The sequence below is a fragment of the Paramormyrops kingsleyae genome, chromosome 5 (assembly GCF_048594095.1).
Source record: "Paramormyrops kingsleyae isolate MSU_618 chromosome 5, PKINGS_0.4, whole genome shotgun sequence".
NCBI classification, from domain to species: Eukaryota; Metazoa; Chordata; class Actinopteri; order Osteoglossiformes; family Mormyridae; genus Paramormyrops; species Paramormyrops kingsleyae.
Window position 1 is genome coordinate 29,839,488 of NC_132801.1, and position 12,480 is coordinate 29,851,967.

Here is a 12,480-nt window from a genome sequence, read left to right on the forward strand (position 1 = left end):
CATTTAGTTAAATATGTTACTATCCATGTTCTTCAGTCAATAGAGTTAACCTTTATAATAAATTACTGAGATTATATTGAGATTATACAGTAAATACAGCACAACCATTGTTTTAAAAAATGTTGAAAAAGGTGCAAAAGAGACAGCAAACACGAACCCTGCAGGGACATGTTGAAAAAGCTTGTCTGAGTGCAACAGTATATACCGGGATACTGTAGGATCTATTTGCTTAAAGGAGATCTCACTCTGCGTGTCATGTGGTTTCATCTGAGTCTGGCATTATCAGTCCAGTACCATGGGAGGCATCTAGGATGAAATCTTGGTCAGGCTATATTGGCTGAAACAGGTTTGTATGACAATCTGAAGAGGGCTTTGGGATAAACGTATTTCCCAGGATGGACAAAGCTGATAAGATGGAAAACACATCACGGTCATGTTATTTTAGCTTTGGTAAAAAAAATATCTTACACTTTAAGATGAATGTGACAATTGTCATTTGAATCTATTTTAATTGAGCACAAATTATACACTCCACCATCCTGACCAGGATAATCAGATTATGCAACAACATTAATAAAAAAATATTCTCAAATCTCTTTCACTCTGGAAACTTTTTTGATTTTTTCACCACACATTCAGTTCATTGTGACTTGCATCCTGGAGACTGAAAAAAAACAATGAAGCTGAACAAATAAAAATTATTATTATATTAAAACTGTGAGCGCCCTGTGATGGTTTGGCGCTCTGTCCTGAGTCACATGCCTTGTGCTTGTGGCTTCTGCAATAGCCCTGCATAGATCAAACAGGTATGGAGAATGAATGAATTATAATAATATTATCATACACAGAGGTATGTATGGACTGGGGCTACCACTGCCTGCCCTAAACACCTGGACCTGTTAAACAAAAAGAATTTCAGTACATTTCCCCCCCAAGCATATTATTAAACCTACCAGTCCCTATAGTCCACTGTGTACTAAGTAAAAATGGCCAGAACTGTGAGGGACTCAGATGGCTGGCCTTACAAAGAAATTAGATGCCTTTCCTAAGCAATTTGAATCCCTAATTGCTACTTAAAATGCATCCCTTTAATTTATATATACTTCAAGACATCTAAAGGGAGCCATCTGCTGATCTGAGTGACAGTAAATTGAAAGCAGTAATACATTATTGGCTAGGGCGTTAGCTCCGAAATAAATCCACAGCACTTATTGGTAATCAATTATTAAAATCCAGAAGGCTCACTCCGTTGTGTGTAATGGGTGCTATAAATAAAAAGATGAAAGCGTATGATTGGCTGTGTGCCATTGGAGGCGGGGTCTCGGTGCCACACTGGCAGTGGAGCGTGCTCCGTGAGGATGGCACATGGAAGTGTCCGGAGGCCTAAAGGGCAGCGCCCGCAGTGGATGGGAGTGTGAGAGTGGTTAATAGGTCACCATCTCTGTGGGAGAGGGCAGCTGGAGATCTGGCCAGCCTTCCACCATGCGGACCCCATATCCCTGGGCACCTTGATCTAAATGACATGGCAGGGGCGTCTTTACACAGTGCAGGGCCGATCCTAGGCCTCAGCTCGGGGACAATGGGACATGGCGCTCTTTCTTTAAATTTGGCTGCATTTGGCCGGCCTGTTATTTGTTGCTAATTATTTAGCTCAATAGTTAAATGCAGAATTTAATTATATTTACTTTTATTTAGCGGATGTTTTTGTCCAAATCTATGCACAACTGAGGCAAATAGCACATTACAAACAAACATGCTGTTGAGGAATCGAATAGATTTAAGTGTAGCTAGGCTGAGCTTCCAGTGAAGGTCTAGGTACACAGTTAGAACAAGAACTACACAGCACCTACCAAACAAAGCAAAAACCTAAGATTATATTTGTGGCTCAGGAATTACAATATATCTGTGTTGTACAGGCTCCATTTTAATTTGTATATACCCACGAAAAACCCATTCTCTGAAAATAATTGCCCCAAGTTTGTGTTAACAGCAAGAAGAATGCAAATGTCTGTATTCTCTGCATTTTTGCTTTGTCAATCGATCATAATGTACCAGCATAATCCCTCAGCAGCCGCTGGCTAGAACTGAAAGCCTATTATTCTCTTTCTTATCTGATTCTAGTCATACATGTACATCTTTAAGTATGTTTTCAGCTGGGTATTCTCATCACCTGGTAGTTCACAAGCTCCCTGCGGACCAGAGTGTCTGAATCAATCCCGAGCCACTCTATCAAGCATCTGATTTTTTACACAGCTTAAGAGACAATCTTTGGACATCATTCCATTTGGCGCGTTCTCCTGTCCTGGCGCTGTAATGATCAGACAGAGAGGATCCAAGTTAAGGGGTATGGGTGTTCGGAACCTCGAAGTCAGGGATGGGCAGGATCAAAACCGCTAAGGCAGAGAAGCAAAATAATCCAAAGGGTACAGGCAATGGATCAGAAATGAGAAGGCAATAGGTGATGCGAGCAAAACCAGGAGAACACACAGTCTAGGAGGACAGATACACAGATCATGCATGGAAATGCTCTAATAGGTTTAACTTCCTGAACCCAAGGAAAAAAGTGTCCTTCAATTTCAGGTTATTTGTCTTTGGAGGAAATAAGATATCTTACAATTTAGATTTTTTAAAATTTATTTTTATTTTTAATTTCACAGCATGTCCTCTTTAGTGTACAACAGGAATAAATACGTTTCCCAACATCAGTGAAAAGATAGATGCAAAAATAAAATGTCCACTACAATGGACATAAATGAATGGGTGGGGTCTCAGGAGGATAAGAAATGCTCAGTAAGGTGCAGACACTCATACATCATGAGTTAAGGGAAGCGCTAATTACTGATGATGTATAGCAGCTGTTAGCACTCTGGGGAAGGTGATGGTTGGCGGTTTAAGTGAAAGTGGGCGTGGTCAGGACTGATCAGATACGGGCGTGACAGGTGCTGCATCCCTCCTACACCATGCTGCCTCAAACAGAGAAAACACACCCTATCACTGTACACAACATAAGGCTGTTTGCTGTCACATAAACCCCTCAAATGTTCCCAGAATTTCCATTATCTCTGATCAAATTTTCACAATTCATTCGAGATAAAATGCATAAGGTGGTAATTCTGCAGAAGTTCAGTCTCCTTGCTACCATCCAGCTATAGCATGACATTTTATTCTTGAATGATGTCATCTTCCTGCTGCATAATCCCCCTGGCAAATCCACTGACTAACTTTAGATTCAGGCTTCAACTTTGTTGATGATTAATTTAAATCTGCATAATTTTGGCACTAGCCAGCTATGAATATGTTAAGCTCCATTTATGACTTTTGTCTTATTTTCTTAATCTCTTACAGAAGCTTTTCACTATTTACCAGATGGCTTATTCATGTTCTACCCTTGACTGTTAATTTAAGGCAGGGATAAATTATAACATCTCAATTTTTTCTGGCCATTATAAAGATATTTTAAAATCAGTACTAATACACCAAAAATTCATGCTGTTTTGAAAGTGACATTAACATTAGAGTAGAAAAAATGAAGCTGGAATAACTATTAGTTATTAAAGCAACAAGTTTTAAAATTCTTAAAACAGCAGAGCCAACATCATTGCATTGATCAACAATGGACCAGAAAGAGAAAACATGGTATCAGCAGCCCTGTGTTACCTGTAAGCAGAATTTGCTGTTTCACTCGGTGTAGTGGGTGTCTAAAGGGGACAAAGAGATATATCACTCATCAGCATTAACATACTGATCTATTTACTGATCTATATATGTGTCATAACCATGCCCAGGGCATTATGGGCACTGTAGTACCTAGCAGTAGAGCTGGATGTGTATGGAGTTAGGCTAACCAAAAACTGGAGGACAGCTATACCTCTGGGGAAGCAACAAATGTGCAATGCTGTAGTTAATTATTAAAGACTGATTCATGTAAGTTAATTTTACTGGTGTACTAATTTCTTCTTGTACAAGTTCTCCAAGGATAAAGAGGAAATTTTATACTTAAACATTTAACTTCGAGATTAAATTAGTTAACTCAAAGTAAACAATTGAAAAACTTTGTAATACCTGGAGAAGAAGCTCAAACTAGTTGTGGCAATGGTTTTAATCCATTGTAGAAATGTTTCAAACCAGCTGCAGAAATGGGTCTAATCAGTTGGGGTAAAGCTTCAGATCAGCACTTCATAGCATATTGGTTCTTATTTTTGTTCTTATATTCTGTTGTGTTGATGATCCCTATGCACATGTTTTCTTGATAAGACAGGCAGTCTCAGACAGCAGCACCTAACTGGTGTTATATCAAGGGGAGCCATGCGTGCTGCTTTATTACTTTAATCATGTAGCCCAAAAGCCCTTTAAACATTCAAGGGTCTCTGCTCAGGAAGATTCATCAACAGTGATGAATTTTTTTTTAACTTACAAGCATCTTACAATCTGCATTTTGAATTGTATAGTAGCATGATTGGCTGACTGGTTTTACTGTGTGCAGTAATGGCAGGATGGCATTTGAAATGCTGCAAACTCAACTGAATTAGCAGATCTTGAAGATACATGACAACAGGACAAGAGATACGTTCACAGTCCACTGGGGAGCCACCTAAGTTTCACGAGTGCAGAATAAATTACTTTTGGTATATTGAAATGATGGGAATGTGACAAATGTGACATTTACCAAAATCTAATTATTATTTAGAAGAGAGGTGAAAATTCTTTTTATAAAGGGTTCATTTTACTTGTATGTGCTCCTATGTGGTTTTCAAGGAGGAGTGTAAAACTTCAATGCCAATAAGAGTAACTTGTGAAGACTTATCTTACTGTCATTGTAAATTTTTTTATGTATTTCAGACCATAACCATGCGGCATGGAACCTGTCTCATGTTAGGAACATTTACATTTACAACATTTAGCAGACGCTCTTTTCCAGAGTGACTTGCAACCAGTTCTTTGTCGTCCATGACTGTTCTTCGATTTATAAGCTAGACCTAAAATCAAAAACTGTCATCAAAATCAAGTTAGTGCTAAGTACGTTTTATATTTAAAAACCTTGCTAGGAAAAAGTAGTGCACAGGAAAAAAATGTTAGTGGGATATATTTTTTAAATTTCTTTATTTTTTTTAATAGAGAAGGTGGACAGTAAAGGGGTATTAGTCTCATAGGTACTCCTTGAAGAGGTGTGTCTTCAGACGACGCTTGAAGGGATTCGGCCGTTCTTATGGCAAGAGGAAGTACATTCCACCACTGAGGAGCCAACATTGCAAAAAGTCTTGATGCATGTTGTCCTCTTTTAAGTGTTGGCGGTTCAAGACGAGCAGCGGTTGATGCTCTGAGAGGACAGGAAGTGACACAATTCTTGATCAGTGATTCCAAGTAAGGAGGAGCTGTTGCAGTCTTGGCTTTAAAGGGAAGTGTTAGGGATCTGAACCTGATGCAGGCAGCCATAGGGAGCCAGTGCAGGTTCCGAAGAAGTGGGATCTGAACCTGATGCGGGCAGCCATAGGGAGCCAGTGCAGGTTCCGAAGAAGAGGCGTGATGTGTGAGAATCTAGAGACATTAAAGATGAGCCTTGCAGCTGCATTCTGGATCAGCTGAAGTGACCTTGTTGCCTTCAGTGAAAGACCAGCCATAAGGGAGATGCAGTAGTCCAACTTGGAGATGACCAAGGATTGGACGAGTAGCTGAGTAGCGTCTGTCGTGAGAAAGGTATCTGCAGGACCTGGACAGGTTGTTAACGTGTGACGAGAATGACAATTCGTCATCCAGAATGACACCGAGACTTCTTACTGTTTTTGAGTGAACAATAAGAGAGTTTTCAAAGGAAATGGTAAAGTCAAGAGTCGATGATGAATTGAAGGAACGGATAAAGGATACAAATTGTGCAGCTTTTGAACAATTTAAAATGGAAGAGGTGCCTCCATTTAAACATTGTAAAGAAAGTTTTTCACGGTTTCACTTTCGCTGATTCGTATATCTTTCAATCCTGCCGCACGCTGCTCGAAAAACAAACAGCCGTATTTCATTAGCTTCGTGGTTATATAATGGGGAATTTTGAAGCCTATATCTGTGTGGAATTGGTTCTTTTATCTCAAAGTTGCATTATGAATAATGATGGATTGCTACATGGGGAAAATTCGAAAGGCATTCGGAGACAGGATTGCTTTGTGTTTTGTGTTGTTTACAGTGCTGGAACAGTAGCAGAAGAATAGGAAAGATATTCACTGTTTGATTTATGGTCTACCATTATAAAGCAGTCAATTGGCATGAATTTCAGAAGTTATCCTCACTAGGATTACAAATTAAAAGTACCATTGGCAGATGAAATATCTCACTGAACTCTGAGGTACCTTCCACTGCAGCCTAAGGAGGTAATGTTTTGGTACAGTGTGGGCAAGTTACACCTGATAAGTCGCTTTCTCTAAACTTTTTGTTTTCTCATTTATCTTACTTCTTTGTGCTTTACCGATCTGGAGTAATATAACGAGACATCAGGGGAGAGAACGTTTTACAGACAGTATCTGTGGGAAAAGAATGGTGATTTATGACATAGTAGCAAATTTAAGTTCGACCCCAAATCTACTATCTCTCTTACATTCATCCAAAACCAATAACCACTTTTCCAGTAAAAGATTACAGTGAGCCTGGAAGCACAAGGCAAGGCATGTGGCATCCTGTTGCAGGGCACACACACACACACAGACCGCTCATTCATTTCTATGGGAAAAATGCTAATGCTAACTATGACAACCTTAACCCCTACCCAGCCCAAACCATAACCATAAGTAACCAAACAAATACAAGAGTTTTTGCATTTTTAGTTTTTTCATTGCAGTCACAGATTTTTATAAAATAGAGCTTTCCCATATGGGGACCAGGAAACGTCCACATAAGGTAAAAAAAAAACAGGTATTCATCATGCTGTGGAGACATTTGGTCCCTAGAAGGTAAGGTATACCTGGACCACACACACACACACACACACACACACACACTATTGGCAATATACAGACACCCATCTGAAAGACTGTGGGATGAATCCCATGAAAGTCTGTAAAGAACATACCTGCTCTACAGACAAAGACAGGAGCAGGGAACTGAACCCTTAAAATGTGAGGCTATGATGCAGCATGTGAATATCCTAGATTACACATTATCTTCTACATGCCTCCATCTACCCAAAAGTGTCATGCTTTCAGTATATTGAAAAGGACCACTTTAACCCATAAGATTTAAATTTCACTCTAAGGACTTAATGTTTTGCGTGAGAAGAGAAACATAAATAGCCTCATAACAGAAAGGCTAGCATTTCTTTGGCCTCTAGATAACACGTTTGGTTCATATGTACAGAGAGATAAAGGAGATGATGCTGACCACTCAATGCTTGGCAGTAATTCAAAATCCAGCCAACAAAGCAAACAAATGAGATTTACATACAGCAATTCTCTACTTATCATCAAAGGCCATTCAGCGGCTGGAATAGGCCCAGATTTGTTCTAGGTCTGGTTTAAATCAGGCAACTGATGTGAGACGGCTTTCATTATTAGGTTTGGATTGCGCCCCATAAGGGTGAGGCCTCAAGAGACTCAGTTGCAATTAAACTGAATTATCTGTAAGCTAAATCAACAGGGTCCAGTCCATGCAGAAGACTTTTTATTCAGAGCACAGAATGAATTTGAGCCAAACAATGTGATAGACATTTTGTGTGCTGGCTCGTTTCAGGGCATGAAATGCATTACCAGAAGGTTACCAGACACAGTGATGGACATATTGTCTGATGATTGGCTTTGGGTGCTTGGCACAAAGGCAGATGGTCCATATGTAGCAAATGGGGACTGAAAAATGTATAATGATGTAGTAATTTACTGTTGATAGTCAATAATTATGGAGGTTTTTGGGTTCTACAGAACAAATAAAGCAACTGAATGTTTTTCCTGTGTAAAAATTTAGCTTTATTTCAGCATCTGCATTTCAGTCAATAGCTGTGAAGTTCTCATTGGATTAATGTCTAAGGTGCAACCAAGACTGACAATGCAGGTGAAATTTCTCTCTTCATTTAAATTATTATTTTATAAATCCATGCTCTGAATCATAAAGTACTCACTGCTAATCAAGTTCAAGGTAAAGTCTCCCATGGAACTAAACATTCTAATCTGGTCATAACATGTCACTGTATCAGCGAAATGGGAAATGTCGGTCATGGGATAATTGCACAGTAATGATGAACATCGACAGATTGTTTAAAGCTCATCTCATGGATATTTTGTATTGCCTGTGCTTTACTGCCTACCCTTTAAAAGCATATAACGGAGGAATGACAGCGAAAGGCTAGGCCGCCTTCTCGGGGCGTGTGATATTCACCATCTTTTAAATAAGCCACCTCTTTCCCTCAGCCTCGACCTCAGTAATTCAATTCTGCATTGCCCGCTGCTACTCACCGGTTCTAAGAGCTCCGCAGCTTTCTTTAGGGCTCCTCAAGTGTGCAGGGCCAGCTCAACAAGCTTAAACTGATTCCGTCTGATAATATGACAGCATTAACTGAGGCCCAAGGCATGAGAAATTCAAATCGTATCACTATCCCCTCTGCCATTGACACGGAATAATCACAATCCCTACCACATTAAACGGGCAGTCTAAGGTTGACTAATCAAATTTATACACAATCAGTTGACCTCAGAAATAATTGGTGGTCTTTCAAAAAAAAATGTACATTGTGGCTGTGATATTTTTGTATGAACCCAAAAACATGGACTGGTATATCCTGTGGCTTTCTTAGGGGTCCAAGCATGCATCGCTGGGACCCTATTGTATTTCCTAGGATTTAATTTTGTATTATTCTTCTTCATCTTCACTAAAATGATATGGGGAGCAGAGACTGTAAGGTTTAGAAACACCAAATTTAGTCAAGTGGTGCAAAATTCTACCCGCTATGAAGGCCATCAGCCTGATGGTGGCGCTATAGTGTAATGTTTTATGTTTTCACCTATATCTCTGGAACCATGAGTCGCAAACAAAAAACACTTTTTTTCGAGACATTCTTTGGCCCATGCCAAAAAATATTGCACAGGGACTACGAAGCTCTGCCAACTTAGATTTTTTGGTAATTTGCATAATGCAAAAATTATCTGAACTGTGGATCGTAGAAAGTATTTTTTTTCCACATTCCTAGACTTCAGACAGTCATATTTGCTAATAAGATCATCAACTTCCACCCCTTAGATCTTCAGCTAATTTTCAACATGTGCAAAATCTACTTTTTTGAACTGTTTGAACCAATTTACACAAAATTTGGACTGCAACATTTTGACACCATGTAGAAAAAAAGGTAGGATTTTGATCAGGGTAATTTTTCCGATGCTACAGATCAGTTAATTTCATGAGTGTAGCCTGTTTGAAATAACTATTTCCCATCATTTTAACATCCAATCCTCACCAAATTTGCTATGTATGTTAGTATGACATTCTGAGTTGACTCCAAATTTCATAAAAATCACCATAACACAAAATAGCTTATAACTCGGAAACCATGGAACATAAAAAGATTAAATCTTGTGTGCGTGTTCGTGGCCAGATGTCCCTACATATCACATAATAAACGTTCATTTACTCATCCAACATGGCTACAACAGCCAATCAGATTTCAGCAAGTTATTACCATTGTATATTGCTGCATTCCATTTGAACTCATAACTCGAAAATCCCAAATTCCTTGTCGGAAATTTCAACTGGAACACCCCCTGAAGTCAGAATTCCAACTCGTGAACTCAAAGAAATCGACACAACCAAAAGCTCAGAATTCTAGATGGCTGTGCCCTTTATCAACAGTTTTGAAAGCTATAGTATTATACTGTTTATTATCACTTATGTCTTATTTGTGGCTCATTAAATCAGTCGCACATACAGTACTGTCGAAACGCTATCTGTGAACGTGTTGCTGTGGTGTTTTTATGCGCAAAATGCCGCGTTATGTATTGTTGTACACTGATATTGCTAACAATGGCTAACAATTAAACAGGCTAGAACCGGGGTCCGTTTCATTAAGATTTCTTGCTTAAGTGGCCAACTTGTCGGATTTAAGGTAACCAGGGCTAAACGTAAGTGAACGAAGATAAAGGCCATTTAAACTGGTGTAAATTAAATCCAACAAGTCATCTGGGTAAGTAAGAAATCTAGCTTTTTGAAACGGGTCCCTGGCACTGCTAAATGGCTTTCCGACTTACTGGAACGCTGTTTACCCGTGTGTGACATCATTCCCAGTCCCGAGTTCCGACCTCTAAGGTAAATGGAGCACAGTGATTGAGGATCATGAAATCTGGTGTGATGGTGCAATATTCCATCCGCTACTCAGACCAGACAAAAGCCAGGTTGGGCTTATGGTGATGCTATAGGACACATAGTCCATTAGGCCCTTATACCGTAATGTGGATATTATAAAGACACACAAATTGCTTCCATATTTAATACAAATTCATTTACAAACATTTTAATGGAAAATTTGATGTTAAATGTGGCCAAAGCATCTATTCAGGTGTCATTTTTGGAAATTCTAAAAGAAAAAAAAAATTGTCTGTTTTCCTCATTTGGTTATATCTGTACTTAAGTTATTTGTTTTTATTAAGGTAAATTGAATTATTTCTAACTACATATAATGATTGCAAGCTAAATTCTGGTTGTGTTATATAAAATATGAGGATTGTAATACATGATCTTTTTTGTTTGGACCTGACAGGGAAACCAGTGAATATAAGCTGAGTTTTATGAGTGTCCACATCACCTATCTGCTGCTGGGTTGGAGACTGTGAGTCCAGGACATACACTGGTCAGCTATAACGTTAAAACCACCTGTCTAATATGGTGTAGGTCCCCCTCGTGCCATCAAAACAGCTCTGACCCGTTGAGTAATGGACTCTACAAGGCCACTGAAGGTGTCCTGTGGTATTGGGCACCAAGACGTTAGCAGCAGATCCTTTAAGTCCTTAAAGTTGTGAGGTGAAGCTTCCATGGATCAGACTTGTTTGTCCAGCACATCCCACAGATCTGAGGTAGTTTTGCCAGCCACGTTTAGGTAAGTGGTACATGTCAAAGTAACATCCACATCAATGCCAGGACCCAAGGTTTCCCAGCAGAACATTGCCCAGAGCATCACACTGCCTCCCCCAGTTTGCCTTCTTTCTATAGTGCATCCCTGTTGCCATCTCTTTCTCAGGTAAATGATGCACATGCACCCGGCTATCCACATGATGCAACAGAAAACATGACTCATCAGTTCAGGCCACCTTCTTCCATTGCTCCATGGTCCGGTTCTGATGCTCATGTGCCCATCGTAGGCACTTTCGGTGGTGGACAGGAGTCAGCATTGGACACTCTGACCGGTCTGTGGCTACGCAGCTCCATACACATCAAGCTGCCATTGTGTGTTCTGACACCTTTATATCATAGCTAGCATTACATTTATCAGCAATTTGTGCTACAGTAGCTCACCTGTGAGACTGGATGTGAGATAGACCAGCCTTGGGCACCCATGACCCTGTTCCCACAGGTTGGCCTTCCTTGGACCACTTTTGGTAGATAACGACCACTGTGTAGCAGGAACACCCCACAAGACCTGCCTTTTTGGAGATGCTCTGACCCAGTCGTCTAGCCGTCATAATTTGGCCCTTGTCAAAGAGGCTCAGATCCTTACACTTGCCCATTTTGCCTGCCAACAACACATGAACTTCAAGAACTGACTGTTCACTTGCTTAGTCTATAATGGCACCCTTGACTAGTGCCTTTGTAATGATGTTATTCACTTCACCTGTCAGTGGTTTTAATGATATGGCTGATCGATGTGTTTGTCCTCCTATAGTGACCTAATGCAAACGAGTTGCCCTCCGCGATAATGGCCAGGCCTCTAAACAGCACCGTGTACAGACTAACGACGGAGACAGTTTAGATGGGAGCTGTGTGCAAGCGAGCTCTATCACAACACGCGACTCAAGATGATGGAGAACTGGGAGATAAAAATAGGGCCCGGCATTTGTTTACTCCTAACAGGCTGGCCATTAAGATTTTATCGTATTTCAAATCATGCGCAGCATAGCAGCCATTGAGTCCCAAAATGCGATTACGCATACAACAGTATCTGCTATGACGAAAAGAAATGGAGCAAAAGTAATCTGGTTCATTCAGACACTTTTCCCGTAATAGCGCACTCTGCACAATATTATTATTCAAGGATTGTTATGTCAAATTGTGTTCTGTTAACTCAACACCTGCACCCCAGGCAAACTGGTCACAGGAATACAGAACCTGAGGCATGGAAGGAGAAATCGGTGGTCTGCTGAGGTACATTTCCAGTGTCCATACGACATTACTGCTACAGCCACCGCTGCTAAAGTGGACGGCAAGACTTCCCTGTGATTTCCAAAGAAAAAGGTTAAGCTACACCTTCATTTAATCTTCTCATAAATGTTGAGATTTCATCTAATGAATTAATTATGGTCTTAAAGTAAC

The 12,480-nt window shown here is 40.0% G+C and overlaps 1 protein-coding gene across 3 annotated transcripts in view; it reads left to right on the forward strand.

Moving 5' to 3' along the window:
* Positions 1-12,480, forward strand: part of LOC111845467 (protein ELFN1-like) — a 114,335-nt gene that overhangs the window by 68,670 nt on the left and 33,185 nt on the right. The gene's annotated exons all lie outside the window — the stretch shown is intronic.